The sequence below is a fragment of the Notothenia rossii genome, assembly GCF_949606895.1.
Source record: "Notothenia rossii genome assembly, chromosome: 4".
Taxonomy (NCBI): domain Eukaryota; kingdom Metazoa; phylum Chordata; class Actinopteri; order Perciformes; family Nototheniidae; genus Notothenia; species Notothenia rossii.
This window is the reverse complement of record NC_136902.1, coordinates 82,295,540-82,304,200: the sequence shown is the minus strand read 5'-3', so window position 1 is coordinate 82,304,200 and position 8,661 is coordinate 82,295,540.

The window sequence follows — 8,661 nt, the reverse complement described above, 5'->3', positions numbered from 1 at the left end:
GTGGGTCCTTCTTCTCCCCGGGTAAACAAACAAGCAGCCGGCACTCTGCTTCCCTGAGAGGCCAATGATTCCTCTTTTAGAAGGAAAAGCCACAAAGGCAGCGTTGTAGATACTGCTGCAGACAACAATGTGCGCTTTATATAAATAATCAATATCTGATACCACTTACGTTTATAGCAGGAGCTTGTAGGAGGCAGAAACAAAAAGTTATATAGCGCGCTCATGAAGCAGCTCTTTGTGCTACAAGTCAACAGACTAAAGGGAAAGATCAAGCATTTGTGTTGTCGGTGTAATGCAGCTGGAAAACTAAATTAAAGCAATTAATCAGGGGCAGCGGCATCATAACATGGCATGTGGCTGCCATTTGTATCGTGTGTTTTCCCTCAGCAACACTGAAGTGTCGCAGTGGTAATTTTGTGTTTGTCTGTGCATGATGGATGAACACTCTGGGAGCCATTAGAAACTTTACAGAGGCTGTGTGAGCGAGCTCCTGAGCTTCTATATTAGTGAGGACCAAAATGCGCTACACCAATACAACATGTTGTCAGAAACTGTTTAAAGAAAAGGGTTATGCTACTTCCTGAGTAGATATGAAGCTGGAGCAAGCAGACGGTTAGCTTAGAACAAAGACTGGAAACAGGGAGAAACTGCCTGGTTTGACTAAAGTTGAGAAAACCTGAATATTTCCAGCATCTGCAAAAGTTCACGAAATCAGGTAAAACTTTCAATTTGCCAGCTACAAGGCAACACCATATTAAGAACACAGGAATTGACTGGCCGAAAAAGTAGTATGGCACACCACTGGGCCATCTTGTACAGATTTAGCTTTACAGTTTCTCGATTGGTAACACACATTTTTTTTTTTTATTGTTACGGATTGTGAAGGAAGCAGGACCCAAATGCAGATATAAACTGAAAAAAGTCCTTTATTTCAAGGCTATGATATAAGCAAAGACAAAACAGAACACTCACCGCAGAACTAGTCAAGGCAAAAGACGAACCGACAAAGACAGAAAACCCAGAACTTAAATACACAAGACTAATCACACAACAAGACACAGGTGAGGAGGAAGGAGGAAACACAGGGGCCACAGGTGAACATAATCAGACAATTAGACACAGCAGGGAAACTAACGACAGGAGAAAAAATACAGGGAAAAGGACCAGACAATAAACAGGAGGGAAACATGACAGGGAAAACAGCAACAAAACACCCAAACCTAAACATAGAACGTAACATAACCTAAACATACAAAACTACCAACGTGACATGAGCCTAGGAGTGTGACAGAACCCGCCCCTCAAGGGACGGATCCCAAACGTCCCAAACAACAAAGTCCAGCAGGGTCGGTGGAGGGGGTCCGGAGGACGGGTCTCGGGCGGACGGCCCGGGGGCAAGGCAGAGACCATGGATGGGTTCTCAGGCGGACGGCCCGGGGGAAAGGCAGAGTTCAAAAAGGGGGTCTCGGGCGGACGGCCCGGGGGCAAGGCAGAGTTCAAAAAGGCGAACTCGGGCGGACGGCCCGGGGCAAGGCAGAGTTCAAAAAGGGGTTCTCGGGCAGACGGCCCGGGGGCAAGGCAGAGTTCAAGGAGGGGCGAAGACCACAGCTCTCAGGGGACCGGGCGATACAGGTGATGTCGAGGCCTCCAACGAAACAGGACATGGGATTGGCAGGGCCCCCGGTAGAAGAGTAGTCGGCGGAACCCCCAACGGGACAGGACACAGGACCGGCAGGGCCCCCGGCAGAAGAGTAGTTGGCGGGGTCTCCAACGGCACAGGACATAGGGCTGGCAGGACCCCCGGCAGAAGAGAAGTCGGCGGGGCCTCCAACGGCACAGGGCATGGGATTGGCAGGGCCCCCGGTAAAAGAGTAGTCGGCGGAACCCCCAACGGGACAGGACACGGGACCGGCAGGGCCCCCGGCAGAAGAGTAGTCGGCGGGGTCTCCAACGGCACAGGACAGAGGGCTGGCAGGACCCCCGGCAGAAGAGTAGTCGGCGGGGCCTCCAGTGGCACAGGACAGAGGGCTGGCAGGACCCCCGGCAGAAGAGTAGTCGGCGGGGCCTCCAGTGGCACAGGCCATAGAGCTGGCAGGACCCCCGGCAGGAGAGTAGTCGGCGGGGCCTCCAACGGCACAGGATATAGAGTTGGCAGGACCCCCGGCAGAAGAGTAGTCGGCGGGGCCTCCAACGGCACAAGACATAAGGTTGGCAGGACCCCCGGCAGAAGAGTAGTCGGTGGGGCCGCCAACGGCACAAGAGTAGGGACTTGAGTGGAGACTCGAGAGGAAACTTGAGAGTTGACTTGAGAGATGGCTTGAGAGGGATCTTGAGCGGGAACTTGAACGGAGACTTGAGAGGAAACTCGAGAAGTGACTCGAGAGGGGACTTCAGAGGGGACTCGAGAAGTGACTCGAGAGGTGACTTGAGAAGTGTCTTGAATGGGAACTCCAGAGGTGACTTGAGAAGTGTCTTGAATGGGAACTCCAGAGGTGACTTGAGAAGTGTCTTGAATGGGAACTCCAGAGGTGACTCGAGAGGGGACTCGAGAAGAGACTCGAGAGGGAACTCGAGAGGTGACTTGAGAAGTGTCTTGAATGGGAACTCGAGAGGTGACTCGAGAGGGGACTTGAGAAGAGATTTGAGAGGGGACTCTAGAGGCGACTCGAGAGGGGACTTGAGAGGTGACTCTAGAGGGGACTTGAGAGGGAACTCGAGAAGTGTCTTGAATGGGGAATCGAGAGGAGACTTGAGAAGTGTCTTGAATGGGGACTCGAGAAGTGACTCGAGAGGGTACTTGAGAAGAGACTTGAGACGGTTGGTTCGCCAACAGAACACGAGGAGCTGGAGTCGGCTGGAGAGCCAGCAGGAGACGAAGTGCTGGAGTCGGCCGGTATGCCGACAGGACTCGGGGAGTTGGCGTCGGTTGGAGAGCCAGCAGGAGACGAAGTGCTGGAGTCGGCCGGTATGCCGACAGGACTCGGGGAGCTGGCGTCGGTTGGAGAGCCAGCAGGAGACGAGGTGCTGGAGTCGGTCGGTATGCCGACAGGACTCGGGGAGCTGGCGTTGGCCGGTAAGCCAGTCCTGGAGACGAAACTGGAGTCGGAACCATGGGTACTGGGGCCGGTACTGAAGCCAGAACCATGGCTGTAAGGTCCGGTTCTGGAGCGGGAAACATGGCTGTAAGGTCCGGTTCTGGAGCCGGAAACATGACTGCTGGGGCCGGCACTGGAGCCGGAAACATGGCTGTATGGTCCGGTTCTGGAGCCGGAAACATGGCTGTAAGGTCCGGAGCTGAAGCCTGGATCATGGCTGTGTGGGCCGGTTTTGGAGCCGGAAACATGGCTGTAAGATCCGGTTCTGGAGCAGGGACCATGGCTGCTGGGGCCGGCACTGTGGCTGCTGGGCAAGGAACCGGAACACGGATCCATGGCTGTGTGGGATGGTACTGGAGCACGGTACCATGGCTATGTGGGATGGTACTGGAGCACGGTACCATGGCTATGTGGGATGGTACTGGAGCATGGAGGTATGGCTTCTGGGGCCTGTACTGGGGCAGGAGCCATGGCTCTTGGGGCTCGGGCTGCTAGCTTGGCTTTGCGACTCCTTCTCTTAGCAGCCGCCTGAAGGCTCCGTGGACCTCCATAAGCCAGACGAGTTCCAGCATACGACTCCTGGACAGGAGCAGGAACTGGGGCAGCAGCATGGGTTGTCTTCAGACGGATCCCATCGAGGTATATGGTGCCAGGTTGGGAATCCCACACCGGGATCATGGCTGTTGGAGCACGGGCTGGAATCCTGGCCCTGCGTCTCCTAGAGGCTCTTTGGAGACTCCGTGGACCTCCAACAGGACCGTAGTCGGATCCGAGGAAAGGGTTAGAAGCGTCGGACCAGTCCTCAGGCCAACTTGTGAAAAGCTGTAACCAATCCGGCAACGAACTTCTCAACCAAGGCATTTCGGCCACCTCCATTCGTGCTCTCTCGAGAATAGCCTCTTTGTCCTTCCTAGAAGAATTTCCTTTCCACTCGGCATGAGAGCATTGAAGGGAAAAGTCTAGATCGGACAGATCTAACTCAAAATCTTCCATATCCGCTGTGTCCATATTTTTGGTCGGTTCGTTCTGTTACGGATTCTGAAGGAAGCAGGACCCAAATGCAGATATAAACTGAAAAAAGTCCTTTATTTCAAGGCTATGATATAAGCAAAGACAAAACAGAACACTCACCGCAGAACTAGTCAAGGCAAAAGACGAACCGACAAAGACAGAAAACCCAGAACTTAAATACACAAAAGACTAATCACACAACAAGACACAGGTGAGGAGGGAGGAGGAAACACAGGGGCCACAGGTGAACATAATCAGACAATTAGACACACCAGGGAAACTAACGACAGGAGAAAAAACACAGGGAAAAGGACCAGACAATAAACAGGAGGAAAACATGACAGGGAAAACAGCAAAACACCCAAACCTAGACATAGAACGTGACATAACCTAAACATACAAAACTACCAACGTGACATGAGCCTATGAGTGTGACATAAATTGCTCGGTTTCTCAGAACACTAAACACAATTCATAAAACCACACACCCAAAGTGCAAAACACCTCATTTCTCCTGCTAAATGAATAACTGCCCTCAAAACTACATAAACACTTACCAAATGCAAACTTTAGCACCAAATATAACACACTTCATTCTTAATACTAGATGGTTTGAACACCCAACTACACACTGCTGAGCATAATCTAAAGCACTTTCATCTGTTATGGGCTATGCTCTGTACATAGAGGTTTCTGCAGAGAAAGATTGCTTGAGTTTACAGAAATACAGTAAATGAAGAAATACAAGTTGTTTTAAAAAAGAAAAAAAACATATTTTTTCAAATATAACATTGTGCAACATGCATCTCAGCACATAGTTACTATGCTTCGGATCTCTCTAAGTGTGATGCATTGTTTGCCAAAACCAAGTTTGTAACTGCTGCTTCCTGTGCCTCATTGAAAATCCTTAACCTTCCACCTGCACCTCTTTGTTTCTCAGTCCCTCAGATAAACAACAAAGATATAGTGGTTGGTCAGTGTCTGTGTTGCATAAAGGTAAGTTTACCACAGTAAATTGTGCAGGATTGTTGTACAGTTATAGTCTGCAACATGCAAACAATTCAACTACAGTAATGAAGTAAATACGTTTCACACAACAGATATAACCACTGATATATTATGAATTATGCAGAGCTACAAACTGGTAACTAACCTGTTTTCAAGTCTAAAGGCGCTTTCACACCGCAGTACTTTTCCCACAAAGGTTCATGAGAACTTAGTTCATCAGAACTCTTTAGTTTAGTTCTGATGAACTAAAGAGTACAGATCGCGTTAACACCGGAATAAATCCCTGGGGGTGGATTAGGCAAATGAAGCCGCTGACGTCACTTCTTCTTCTTCTGTTTTGGGTTTACTGGCAGGCCGCAAACAACTTCACGGTGTATACTGCCGCAAACAACTTCACGGCGTATACTGCCGCAAACAACTTCACGGTGTATACTGCCGCAAAAAATCCCCGGCCGGAAGTCCCTGGAGTTGGGGACTGGCTTCAGTAGAAGCTGCTGGGAGCTTCTACTGAAGCCTTCCGAGTAAATCGCCAGAACGCCGACACCTCCTCATCTCCACCGCTCCCATGTTTTATTTTGTGTTGCCATAAATTAGTCTCTCTGCGTTTCTGCGCTGGGCTAATGCTAATAATGCTAATGCGAGGATAATAAAATGGTGGCTTCACAACACTTTTTTTGAGTTTTACGGGGCGTGGTTTGCAATCCGCCCAGCCAATCAGAAATATAGCTCTTTTCTCACAAGAGAGCCGCATGAGAAAAGGGGGTAAAAAGGTTCTCATGAACTAATTTTAGTTCCGGCTCTTTTTGGTGTGAACGCGACATTTCGGAACTATATAGGAACTAAAGTGGGAAAAGGACTCCGGTGTGAACGCGGTGTAAGTGTCCGGATTACAGAGGCAACAGTACATCGGTTTAGATTAGGCTGAACCCTGTGTCCAGCCTCTCTCATCGTTAAACCGTGGTTGATAACATTTCATTTCATTAGAGAGTATTCTTCTTTGTCCACGACCTCTCCCTCCAGCTCTACCTCTACCTCTCATTCTTCCTCCTCTACCTCTCATTCTTCCTCCTTTCACTCTCATCCCACCATCCCACCTCCTCCTCTCACTCTCAGCCCAGCCCAGCCCAGCCCAGCTCTTCCTCTTCCTCTTCCTCTTCCTCTTGCTTCCATGTTGGCTTCCATTGTTGCTGTAAGAAAGTACTCACCTGTGGTCTTTTCATAGTGCTAACATCCTGATTGATGAGCCACCAATTATGCCATCAGGTGTTTGGTCAGGTGGAACATGTTTCTTGATCATTGGTCCATGTGTGAGGCATTTTGAATATCAGTGTTTTAAACCAGCTAACACGTGACTTTATGTCAGATTCATGTGTCTTACGTGGAGAAACGTGTGCAGTGGTTTGCAAAAAGTGCCATGTTGATTTGCAAATTGTGTGAAAAGCTGAAAACGTGTTTGGAGTTTTGGAGATTTGAGCCGATGTTTTGCTCTTTGAGTGTAAGTTAAAATAATTGTGCTTTATGTAGAATTTTAGTGTGATAGCAATCTAGAAAAACTGTAAAAGAGTAGGCTATGTGGTAAAAAGTGAGCTTTAAGGCTGCACGCTGGTGGAATTTGTTTCATTGATAGTTCACATGCGATTTTTGATCTTTAAGATTTGTCCTTGGGTTCACGTTTATTAAAATGAAAACTCAATTGAAAGGAGGAGTTCACAATAAAATACAATATGTGCAACCCTAGCATCCACTTGTCTTATTGCAATAATTTAAAGTGAACTTTTGTACAAAGGCATTTGCTTAATTAACTGCAAAAACTAGCATTGTTTTCCTGTTTATCCCCTTTTCCTTTTTTCTGTGCTTTCATCTGCTAAAGCTCCCATTAACTACCCTGTGTGAAGAAAAGACAAACATGAACAAATGAAGTGGATTATAGCTATATTTAGGTCCTCATATATGCAGATACAACTATGTGTCTGTGTCTGTGTCTGTGTGTGTGTGTGTGTGTGTGTGTGTGTGTGTGTGTGTGTGTGTGTGTGTGTGTGTGTGTGTGTGTGTGTGTGTGTGTGTGTGTGTGTGTGTGTGTGTGTGTGTGTCTGCACGAAATCACAAGAGCCAATGCCATGTAAGGATAAAAGTCCTTATTTGCACTCCTCTCTTTGAAAATAACTGTGTGTGTGTGTGTGTGTGGGGGGGGGGGGGGGTAGAGCTGACTCCTGCAGGACTGAATCTACAGCATGCCTGTCTCTACATGCAGACCAGATGTCTGTAAGGATGGTATATCCCTCCTTGGATGGGTAATAACATACCTTAACATATATTCAGCAGCTACAAATACCATCAATGTTTGCTCTAATGACATGACCCAGATGACATTTCTCCCAGCAGTCACAACATATGTGAATATCTGCAAAAACAATCTAGGTCACATAGGGTTACAGAACACATTGGCTTTGCCTATTTTGCAGATCAAATGTAATCATTACACATGTATAGTAATCCAGACAGTCAGAGCTGCCCTACTTTGGCACCGGAGACACAGACGTAAACATAGACATCAGCATAGAGGGGCGGTCAGGTCAGTTTAAGAGACACAGGAGGGGGGGGGGGCATGCATGGCAGACCCAGACAGTGCTTGGCACCAACTAACTCGACCGCTCCGCTTTGGGAAAATAACGAGGGTGAGACGGGGGTTGCTAGGAGACCTCACCCAAAGCAAATAAAGCCCCATCTGCTGCAGCGAGATTTGGAGTGGGTTGGCCAAGTCGGACAGAGAGAGGGAAATCAGCCCAGGAGGATCATTGGAAACGAGCTGAGACAGGGGAGGATAGATAGAGAGAGGAGGGAGGGATAAAGGGTGATAATGAGACATGAAAGGGATATGAAATCAAGATATGAGAGTGAAGGGGAGTAGGAATTTAGAGGAGGGATGGGAGAAAAGTAAGCATGACGGGAAGCTTGATTAATGAATGACTGAAAAGTCTCCCACTCATAACCCTCCTCAGGCACACACACTTACACACACATCTTCAAATCCATCTTTACAAAATCAACATGAACACATCACTCTCTGTATTGGATTGCTTTCATCTACTCTAATCACAACATTTATAACAAACGCTGGTGGCGGCAGAACCAAGTCGCTGCTGATGTTGATTTGTCCAAGTCCCCCATTAGTAACAGACGATGCCCTTGTTACCATGGGGACAACAAAATGAGATATCACAGTTGAGTCGCAGCAGGCTTTGTGCCCACGTTATACGATGACGCCTGGTCAATTCACACAAACATCCACCTCATATTTAGTGTGAATGACTCACTCCTCTCCTCTTTGCTGTTGCCATTAGTGTGCAGGGGCTGTAGGAGTTATCTTCAGTCACAGAGAAGTATGCAAAGATTCAACTGAGTCTCTTAAAGGGATTCTTCATTTTTAAATTAGAACAGAACTGTTGAATGTGACATTCATTTCATGTCGGATGAAACATTTAAATCATAAGCAATAAAACAACCACTTTCAAGTCAATAGACTTGGCTTTGATGCTACAGCTCTTCT